The 11,263-nt window shown below is 43.7% G+C and overlaps 1 long non-coding RNA gene across 2 annotated transcripts; it reads right to left on the reverse strand.

Annotated features, from left to right (window-relative positions):
- Positions 1-1,760: 1,760 nt before the first annotated feature.
- Positions 1,761-3,104, reverse strand: LOC136529783 (uncharacterized). Of its 2 annotated transcripts, none has more exons than XR_010777413.1 (3): positions 2,889-3,104; positions 2,733-2,765; positions 1,761-2,513 (listed from the first exon to the last, which is right to left on the reverse strand). It is a non-coding gene; the product is annotated as an uncharacterized lncRNA (long non-coding RNA). The 2 variants fall into 2 exon arrangements; XR_010777414.1 differs by having other exon boundaries at positions 2,702-2,765; positions 2,889-2,899.
- Between the last annotated feature and the right edge of the window lie 8,159 nt (positions 3,105-11,263).

Here is an 11,263-nt window from a genome sequence, read left to right on the forward strand (position 1 = left end):
TCTAACATGACCTAACCAGCAACAAGATCTCGACCAGGACACAAACTCAACACGATGGACTCTGAAACTAAAATATGCAAAGGCTATGGCGCGGAAGGTTATAGGACAGGAAAAACAAGTATGGCACTGGACTATGGGACGAATACAAAACACTCAAACTAGGGAATAAAAGTGAACCTAACAGTATACCTTAGCTCTGATTACCACTTAATGGAGACGAGGATCCCAATCTTCTGTCAGGTGATGGTAACTATCGTTGTGGCGAAGAATGACACACCGATCCGACTTCAGATCGAAAGATCGAACCCTGCAATCTTAGCACTATAGCTCCTCTGGTTATCAACCAAGTCATGGACCAAGTTGACCTCACCAAGAAGGCTAATCCCTGCTTGCGCAATGAAAAACACAAGCAAGAACAAGAAAGAACGCAACCAAATTGCAGATGAATGATTATCTCAAGAAGTTGGGGTCTCACAAACCGATGAACGGCGAAACTGTTCTTGACAGAATAATCTAAGCAAAACCCCAAAGCCTAACGACGGCGGCGGCGAATGATTATAAAGGTTTTAGGGTCATTGCCTACCCTGGACGCGCCCCCTTAACGGGCTCAAAGACGATACACGGCCTATTGGACCAAATACGGTGACACAGCACCTGGACAGATTCTGGATGCTGACTAGTTTTGACAATTTCCATTGATTCCGAAGAGCTTTTGATGTGAGACCAGCTGGATTGGCTTCCTTATCAAATTAGCTTTCCAACCATATGTGGATCGTCGAAAATGGAGTCCGGATGCATCCTAGGTGACTAGTTTAAGACAGACTGGTCCTAGATTCCGAGGCAGACTCGAACTTGAGTTGCTTTGGGCCTCCACCTTGGGGACTCAAACCGAATTAGCCTCGGGCCTCCTTCTGGACTTGGACACCCTTGCTGGCCTCCTTCCCCTCCATACCATGCACCAAACATTGTCATATGCATGGGTGTCATGTCCTCATCACCAGCGCTACCGGCGGCCATCTTCTCCCCAATCCCCCTACGCCGTCCATCTCGCATTCAATGGCCAGGATTAGATCCTCAGCTGAACCTGGTATAAACCGGGTCCACAGTCCGGTGGACTCGGTCCACAACGCCGGCACCCCTACGTCCACGCACACCTAGTGCACCGCACCTATTAGTGCGCCACATGGCACCTATCAGCGCGCCACATGGTGCACACGTCAGCAGCAGTGCCATGTCCCTGCTCTTTTTGTAGAAAAGCCCTCTCTATTTCCCTGAATCAACCCGCAGTCTATGAGCTATTCTATGAGTCTTGACATTTATCCGATCTATCCCCTGTCCTTTTGATAATTAATGCCCGCAGTCCTTTTCCCTTTTCTTTTTTAGGTTTACTAGGTAGCGTGCCCGTGCGTTGCTACGGAATAACTAACATTTTGTACTTAAAACACACGGATCGTACGATAAGATAATAATACTATAAAAATCAAATACCAATATTAAAGTGACATTTAATAAAAAAAAAGTTTGTGAAATTAGCATTATCATCGTAGATCTTAAAACAAACATAGTGGAGCTTCTGCCTTTTTTTAAAAGGAAAAATGAATGGTATAAGGCCAACGATCTTTGTGGTACAATTTTTTTCAAGAAAGGAAAATTTAATTGTGACCCTTGTCATCTACTCTTACATAATAAGAACAAGCGATAAGGTTCCTCATGCTGAAAATCACAAAACAATTGTGATAGATAACGATTCCAACTAAGCTATGCCATTTGACTGAACCATGTGTCCAACCTTTTGCCCTTCTTACCAGGATAACTTAGAGCCTTGGAGATTTGTACTTGGAGAGCTCTTGTCCTCGCCACCTACATTGGTAGATTGAGCCAGCTCCAGAGTTTGATCTCAGCAGTTTCTAAAGTGATGGGAATATTCACCTCTATGTACTTGAGAAGATATTGCTCACTATTCTTGCAGTTTAAGAATTAATATCAGCATGTATGTTTGTTGTGCCACGAGGAATAAAATTTGTGACCAAATGATCTGACCATGAATAGTCAAGACTTCATTCCAGTATTACATTGTGCATGGTAGACCTTCTTCTAACAACTATCATTGAGCAGTTTTCTGAACAATACATGAAGCAGTAGCTTGCTATCTCAAAATGGCTAATGTTCTGGACATAACTGAGAGTTCAGTCTTCTTTTTTAGATAATGTGAGTTCAGTCTTCTAGGCTTCTAACTGTGGTAGTTTTAGGTAGTCAAGATGAATAAATGAACTGTTTAATCAAATCGCGTTCTACTTATCAGAAAAGTAATATTACATTGCATCCATACTGAGTACATATTGCAGAATAATAATCATTAATCTGACAATTAAAAATTAAGGATAATTTGACATGTCTCATTTCTTATCCTTTCGTTATACCTTGCAGAAAATAGTAATCAAGTATTAAGAAAAGCCTACCTTCCTAAGACATCTTTGCAATTTCAGACCACTTTGTCCCATAACTTGTTGAGTCTGCATAATAGTGACAAGCATATAAGAGTATACACATTCAATTTATGTAGCAAGTGAACCAGTATATGCCTTAACAACAACATAATTTATTTCTTCTTTGTTTAAACATAAGAACACATTCCTTTGTATATAGCAGCAAGGGAACAATTAGCTGATTCAAGCATAAGAGAAATGAAGCTGTAGACAGCCTATTGAATGAAGTAAAGGGAGAGCGATTACCATAGGCAATGGTATCTCTCCACATAGTAAATCCTGAAAAGGAATAAAACAACATGTATGATAAGAAAGAGAATCTCTAAGACCTACAGTTATGCATAGCTATATAAATTTACCCTTTTTAATTGTTTGGTCATCGTAAGTTCCAACAGTCCCCACCATCATCTCGCTAGGTGGCAATGAAGGTGGAAGCATAGGGGGTGGTGCTAGGACTAGAACAGTGACCTCCTCATCCCTCGGCTGCCTCTTGGCCGACCTAAGCATTAAGAGATGATAACTGGAAATAAGGAAAGGCAACAGAATGGCAACGGCAATGGATATCAGTAACAATCATGCTGCTACAAAAGCATAGTAGCAGCAAAACAGAAGATCCCATGTTTTTTCCAGCAGTTGTTTATGTGAATGAAATAAAATAACTTTGATCAACCAACAAAGCATGTGAGAAAGCCAGAGTTTAAAACTTGCAGGTTAATTGGCCAAACTGAGCTCAGTTAATATAATTATGTGCAACTTGTTTATCAGCACAAAAAAGAAAAATAGTCTTGTTTTCAAATGCACATCTAGAAATCGATTTGGTTGCACAATTTAATTTGCTCACTTTTAGGAATAGAAGTGATGGATCATGTATTGAAGAGACTTTGCCCAGTCTTCCTTAAAAAGTAAAGTTTGTAGTGTCTTCATAACATTATAATCTGGATCCAAGTTGTGTTGCCAGCCCTGTTAAAATAGTGAAAAGAATTGAAGAACACAAATGGAAAAGGAATACCTATGAAAGGTATCCTTGCGATTAAAGAAACAAAGGTGTAATACACAAATAGATAGCCACACAAAGCAGTTTACATAGGCACATCGTGAATCCTATCTGCCTACAAATGAATGCATCAGATTAGCTAGAAATTAGACAAACAAAAGAACTACAGGAGGATCAAGTCAGAATCGCAACAACAATGCAGAGTCTATAACAACACAAGCATGGCTAAGATGGCCAAATGTTCTCCAAATCAAAGAGTAGTATGAGACTGAGAGTACAATTCGATGAAGTAAAAACAAGTCATGTAAGTTACCTCAAGAACTCATGTAGTCGCCATGAGAGTTCAAACATTGCCATAGATATTCACATTGTGATGTCGAACTTGCTCAAGCAGCTGGTGCATACACTCAGCTGGGTGCACAGCATCATCTTGAGTAGTGGCCCAAAAAGAAAATGATTGTTCAACTTCCTGTAGCATAAATTCAAGTTAAGAATTCTCAGCAATGACACGTAAAAATAAATTAACATAGCTATCATTTGCAATTGCCATTTTCATTAGAAGAGAAGAGTTACTGGTCAGTGGTCACTCTGAGATTGCACAAAAAATACAGTATGGCAACCCGGATAAATACATATAATGGTAAAAGTGTTCAGCCTCAAGGTTCTACAGTCTGTTCGTTTGGCTGGGCTTGTTCGTTGCTGGATCATGAAGAAGTACTGCTGTCTGGTTTGGTGTGAGAGAAAAATACTGTTCTGGCTGGAAATTTATGATCGTTTATGACTGTATAAGCCCAGCCGAATAGGCTACTAATGGATATCCCAACTGCTCTACAGGGTTTGGTGTCTACAGAATGAACTATTTTATTGTTTATTCTTCTATGGCAATGGGTATCATGTGAAATACAGAAAATGACTCATGAAACTATGGACACAAATGTCATGACTCATGAAACTATGGATCTTGCTGTTTTCCTGCAACTGAACCCCCCCACTACATCTAGATCAAAAATAGGAGCGTGGATCATCAGATTGGAGGCAGAGAGAGACGAGAAATCGGGATTCGGCGCAAGGGTTATTACTTTCGGCCGGCCCCTTGAATTCGGCAAAGAATTCCTTCATCCCATTGCTCACCATCTGCACCTTGTACTCGCTCATCATCCTGCAACGCCAAGAAACCAAGAAAGCCTACAAGAATAGCCAGATAAAAAAACAACTAGAACAAAAATTGGAAAACAAACCGAGAGGTCCAGATGATCACAGCTTCATGAGGTCCATCATGCGGCACTTGCTCGAGGACGACACCTTGGAAAGCGGGGAAACAAGAATAGCACCAGAAGGGCCCTCCTCTCCTATCTGCTTCGTTCGTCGCCTTGGGGATAAGAGGGAGAAAGGGATTGCGCAGCCTTCGCACCACACCGGCAGTGACGGCGGCCTCGCCCGGCTTCGCGCCCCGTTCGTTGTGGCCACCCGACGCCCAGAGGTGGGGCTCCCCACCGTGGCCTCACGTCGCCCATCGTCGTTGTAAGGAAAATGGACTCTAGGCCCATTTACTTTGGATTTTGGTGTTTGATGACCAACACAACCAAATTGGACTAATGAATTTGCAAGTGATTGTTTTGTAGTTCAATAGGATGCAAGACGTGACTTGGATGAAGGCGACGTGACGATCCGATGATCAACACCATAAGCAAGACCCTAGGAGCACAAGATAAGACCCAAGATATCAAGCAAAGTCCAAGCACAAAGATAGGAACCAAGCCATACACAATATCACAAAGAAACAAGCTCACTGAAGTGACTGGACGCTGGAGGCGCAGCGACCGAACGCTCTGATCAAGAGGCTCGGCAGCAGTAGTGACCGGACGCTAGTGGCAAATCGACTGGACGTAGGACAGCAGAGTCCGATCGAGTATAGAGAGGTTCCAGAGCGGCGAAATTGCGACCGAACGTGTCTGGTGGTAGGTGACCGGACGCTGGCAGCGTCCGATCAGTAGATCGTGACTTCAATGGTCGGGACGACCGGATGCGTCCAGTCAGGATGACTTCAGCGTCCGGTCAGTAGCAAAAAAGTGGGATTTCATCGACGGGAGTTTGCATATCTCTACCTTGCTCTTTAGCTTCCGCATTTACATTGATTGTATTACTCCTTTTGCGGTAGAGATAGCAACAACTAGCTAAACCGTAGTTGCATAGTTAGATAGTCTATCTTTTGCATATGTTTTTCTAAGGTTAGAAAAAGAGGCCATAGTTTAGAATTAGATTTTTAAGTTGCCTAATTAACCCACCCCCTCTTAGGCATCACGGTCCACTTTCAATTGGTATCGGAGCCGGTTGGCTCAATTTGGACCTTTGGCTTAACCGCCATTGAGCCAACGCTATTTATAGTGGTTGGGATGGATACCTCTAGGCCTCCACACTTTGATGGCACTAACTTCCCTTATTATAAAGCTAGAATGGTTTGCTATCTTGTGAACAAGCAAGCCAACAATGGGGTCAAACGCTTTTGGATGCCAAAGGAGATCATTTCCAATATGAAGAGCACCAAGAAGGTTTGAATCCCGAAAGGAAAGTGAGAAGTCCAATGGACAATGGGGAATTTGGAGACTTAGCAAAGTATGGGTGCATTTCATGGGGTAAAGTAGTATCATTTAGCATCATATAACCTTGCCCTTTGCATTGCATCCTAGCAAGTAGGTAGTTTTCAATTTTCAAAATTCTATTATTTGCTTGCTTTGGTCGTATTGTCATCAATCACCAAAAAGGGGGAGATTGTAAGGAAAATGGACCCTAGGCCCATTTACTTTGAATTTTGGTGTTTGATGACCAACACAACCAAATTGGACTAATGAATTTGCAAGTGATTGTTTTGTAGTTCAATAGGATGCAAGACGTGACTTGGACGAAGGCGACGTGATGATCCGATGATCAACACCATAAGCAAGACCCTAGGAGCACAAGAGAAGACCCAAGATATGAAGCAAAGTCCAAGCATGAAGATAGGAACCAAGCCATACGCAAGTTCACAAAGAAACGAGCTCACTGAAGTGATCGGACGCTAGAGGCGTAGCGATCGGATGCTCTGATCAAGAGGCTCGGCAGCAGCAGCGACCGGATGTTGGACCGGACACTAGCGGCAAATCGACCAGACGTAGGACAGCAGAGTCCTGTCGAGTATAGAGAGGTTCCAATGCGTCGAATTGCGACCGGACATGTCTGGTGGCAAGTGACCGGACACTAGCAGCATCCGATTAGTAGATCGCGGCTTCAATGGTCGGGACGACCGGACGCGTTCGGTCAGGACGACTTCAGCGTCCGGTCAGTAGCAGAAAGGCAGGATTTCGTCCCTAATGGCTACTTTCTTAGTGGGGCTTATAAATAGACCCCCCAACCGGCCATTTGAGAGAAGTGGAGCTGAGGAAACATATCTAGGGTGTTGATACACCATTTTAGTGATCTCCACTTGCATAGTGCTTAGTGATTCATTAGGTGATTAGCATAGGTGCTTTGCGAAGTGCTTAGGTTGATTAGACCACCGCTTATGCACTTGCTCTAGGTTTAGGCCTAGTGTTTAGTGAGGTTTGCATACCTCTTATCACTTGGTGCTTGCGCGCACCATTGTTGTACATCGGAGGGGCTTGTAGTCTTGCGAGATCACACCAACCGTGTTTGTGGTGTGGCCACCACTGTGTACCGGAGGGAACAAGGCCCGTGGCGTTTCGGCCAAAAGCTTGATAGTGAAGACGGCGGGGAGCATCCGGGTGAGGCTTGCCAGAAGGCACGTCAGAGACCCACTTGCACATGGGGAAGGCCCGAGGCTATCCACGGAGTTACCCGATCGGGAGCTTGGCCCTTGCGAGGGATTCCTTGCGAGAGGCTCCAACGAGGACTAGGGGGAAGCTTGCAAGCTTCTCGATACCTCGGTAAAAATAGGAGTCATCGACAGGAGTTTGCATATCTCTACCTTGCTCATTAGCTTCCACATTTACATTGATTGTATTACTCCATTTGCGGTAGAGATAGCAACACACTAGCTAAACCATAGTTGCACAGCTAGATAGTCTATCTTTTGCATTGGTTTTGCTAAGGTTAGAAAAAGAGGCCATAGTTTAGAATTAGATTTGTAAGTTGCCTAATTCACCCCCCCTCTTAGGCATCACGGTCCACTTTCAATTGGTATCGGAGCCGGTTGGCTCAATTTGGACCTTTGGCTTAACCGCCATTGAGCCGACGCTATTTAGTGTGGTTGGGATGGATACCTCTTGGCCTCCACACTTTGATGGCACCAACTTCCCTTCTTATAAATCTAGAATGGCTTGCTATCTTATGAACAAGCAAGCCAACAATGGGGTCAAACGCTTTTGGATGCCAAAGGAGATCATTTCCAATATGAAGAGCACCAAGAAGGTTTGGATCCCAAAAGGGAAGTGAGAAGTCCAATGGACAATGGGGAATTTGGAGACTTGGCAAAGTATGGGTGCATTTCATGGGGTGCATCATGATGGACAAGGATATTGCCAAGTGGGTTAGTGAATACTATGGACCCAAATTCCACTTCCCATGTTAGGTAACTAGATGTAATTTCTTTCAATTGGTATTTCATACAAGTGGTATTATAATTGGTATTGTTGAGCATCTAGTTCTTTTCATACCTAGGTTTGCATTTACATGTTTAATCTTTTGTCATGCATACACTAGGTAAATCATATGGTAGGATTGCTCGGTTTCATTCTTAACCCGTGGAGCAAACCTACATGGCTTAAATTATTTAGAAGCATGGCACATAGCTTGTCTTTCAATTGTTCATCTAATATGTACCAAAGTCCAAATTGTAGATACTTTCTCCTGAATATCACCTTCGAAAATGATTCTCACATTCATGTGATGTTATCTTTCAAGTGGTATTATTGATTCTAAAATCAATGTGCATGTTTCCTACAAGTATTCCATACTTCTGTGCACAAATTTACGGGGAGGTTACTCTACAAGTTGGATGCGTTGAGACTAACACCTTTTCAAGCTTATCACGTGTATAGTAGTCTCATTGTAAGGAAAACGGATTCATTTTGATATTCATAAGCTTTCTCCAAGCATTATATAGATTAAATTCCCTTGAGCAATAAATTGCCAATTATGCATATGCTTTGCCTTCTACCATATGTGTGCATACATTTAGGGGGAGCTTAATCTATATAATGTGTGAGTCAAATTTTGTGACCTATTCCACTCTACATTCAAAGGTTCACAAAGTTTGATCCTCCCTTGTGCTACTAATGTCTTCCTTTTCGGTGCTTGATTCCAAAGGGGGAGAATTTAGAGGACCAAAAGCAAGCATTAATTTGTGGACCAAAAGCTAGATCATATTAATTTACAAGTAGTAATGATCTACAAGTGGTAATGGTCCAAGAAAGGGAGGATAGTGGATTATGGATTAGCCTATGTAATGAGGAGGATTTGTGGCTTAAATCCATAATACCACATGGGGACTTTTGCAAGGGCAAGATAAGTGTTCAAGTGGTATCTTGTAGTCTTACAAGTAGTATCATTTAGCATCATATAACCTTGCCCCTTGCATTGCATCCTAGCAAGTAGGTAGTTTTCAATTTTCAAAATTCTATTATTTGCTTGCTTTGGTCGTGTTGTCATCAATCACCAAAAGGGGGGAGATTGTAAGGAAAATGGACCCTAGGCCCATTTACTTTGAATTTTGGTGTTTGATGACCAACACAACCAAATTGGACTAATGAATTTGCAAGTGATTGTTTTGTAGTTCAATAGGATGCAAGACGTGACTTGGACGAAGGCGACATGATGATCCGATGATCAACACCATAAGCAAGACCCTAGGAGCACAAGAGAAGACCCAAGATATCAAGCAAAGTCCAAGCACAAAGATAGAAACCAAGCCATACGCAAGATCACGAAGAAACGAGCTCACTGAAGTGACCGGACGCTGGAGGCGTAGCGACCGGTCGCTCTGATCAAGAGGCTCGGCAGCAGCAGCGACCGGACGCTAGACCATATGCTGGCGGCAAATCGACCGGACATAGGACAGCAGAGTCCGGTCGAGTACAGAGAGGTTCTAGAGCAGCGACATTATGACCAAACGTGTCCGGTGGTAGGTGACCGGACACTGGCAGAGTCCGATTAGTAGATCGCGGCTTCAACCGTCGGGACGACCGGACGCGTCTGGTCAGGACAACTTTAGCATCCGGTCAGTAGCAGAAAAGCGGGATTTCATCGATGGGAGTTTGCATATCTCTACCTTGCTCTTTCTCAGTGGGGCTTATAAATAGACCCCCAACCGGCCATTTGAGAGAAGTGGAGCTGAGGAAACATATCTAGGGTGTTGATACACTATTTTAGTGATCTCCACTTGCATAGTGCTTAGTGATTCATTAGGTGATTAGCGTAGGTGCTTTGCGATGTGCTTAGGTTGATTAGACCACCGCTTATGCGCTTGCTCTAGGTTTAGGCCTAGTGTTTAGTGAGGTTTGGATACCTCTTACCACTCGGTGCTTGCACACACCATTGTTGTACATAGGAGGGGCTTGTAGTCTTGCGAGATCACACCAACCGCATTTGTGGTGTGGCCGCCACCATGTACCGGAGGGAACAAGGCCTGCGGCGTTTCGGCCGAAAGCTTGATAGTGAAGACGGCGGGGAGCATCCGGGAGAGGCTTGCCGGAAGGCACGTCGGAGACCCACTTGCACATGGGGAAGGCCCGAGGCTATCCACGGAGTTACCTGACCGGGAGCGTGGCCCTTGCGAGGGATTCCTTACGAGGGGCTCCAACGAGGACTAGGGGGAAGCTTGTGAGCTTCTCGATACCTCGGTAAATATACCGGAGTCGTCGACGGGAGTTTGCATATCTCTACCTTGCTCTTTAGCTTCCGCATTTACATTGATTGCATTACTCCTTTTGCGGTAGAGATAGCAACACACTAGCTAAACTGTAGTTGCACGGTTAGATAGTCTATCTTTTGCATAGGTTTTGCTAAGGTTAGAAAAAGAGGCCATACTTTAGAATTAGATTTTTAAGCTGCCTAATTCACCCCCCCTCTTAGGCATCACGGTCCACTTTCAGTCGTCCCATCCGCCGTAGCATCCCGACGCCTTGAGGCGGCGCACCCCGCAGCGGCCTCGCATCAACCGGCGGCGGCTAGGTTTACAGAAAGGCCGAGGAGTCAGGTGTAGGCGCGGGCGGGACATTTGTCGCAGACGCCGTGGTTTCCGGACGGGGGTAGGACGTCGTAGCAAGGCAGTACAGGATCGCAGCAGGCAGAACTATGGGCCCACATTGGAATGTCGCACCAAAAAGTGTCTACTCTTTAGTCTTTTTAGTTGTAGGAGATTTATTTTAAAATCTAAAAATGAGTCTACTTTATTTATAGAAATGTCACTAACTTCAAAAGCTTATAACTTTCAAACCGTAGCTCCTTTTTAGGTAGTTCTTGCGCTCATAAGTTCATATCGACGATTACTACGTGCTAATAAACGTTATAGTATGTTTTTCGAATGTTTTGTGTATTGTTCTTATTATGTTTTGTGGGCCTATTTGGTGTATTGATTATAGATGGTGCTGAGTATGAGAACCTCCAGGACCAGGAGTTTGATATCCCCGAACAAACCTAGTTCGAAGGCAAGTGCCCTTGACCATACTTGTTCCTACATTTTTGTTTTACTTTGAGTTAGAGTATTTAGAACATTAGTTTGCATGCAGAGTCTAAATTTAAATCCCATGTTAGGGTTTACTAGTCCTTGATGTATCATCCTTGAAACCCT

Source organism: Miscanthus floridulus, chromosome 19, assembly GCF_019320115.1.
Source record: "Miscanthus floridulus cultivar M001 chromosome 19, ASM1932011v1, whole genome shotgun sequence".
Classification (NCBI taxonomy): domain Eukaryota; kingdom Viridiplantae; phylum Streptophyta; class Magnoliopsida; order Poales; family Poaceae; genus Miscanthus; species Miscanthus floridulus.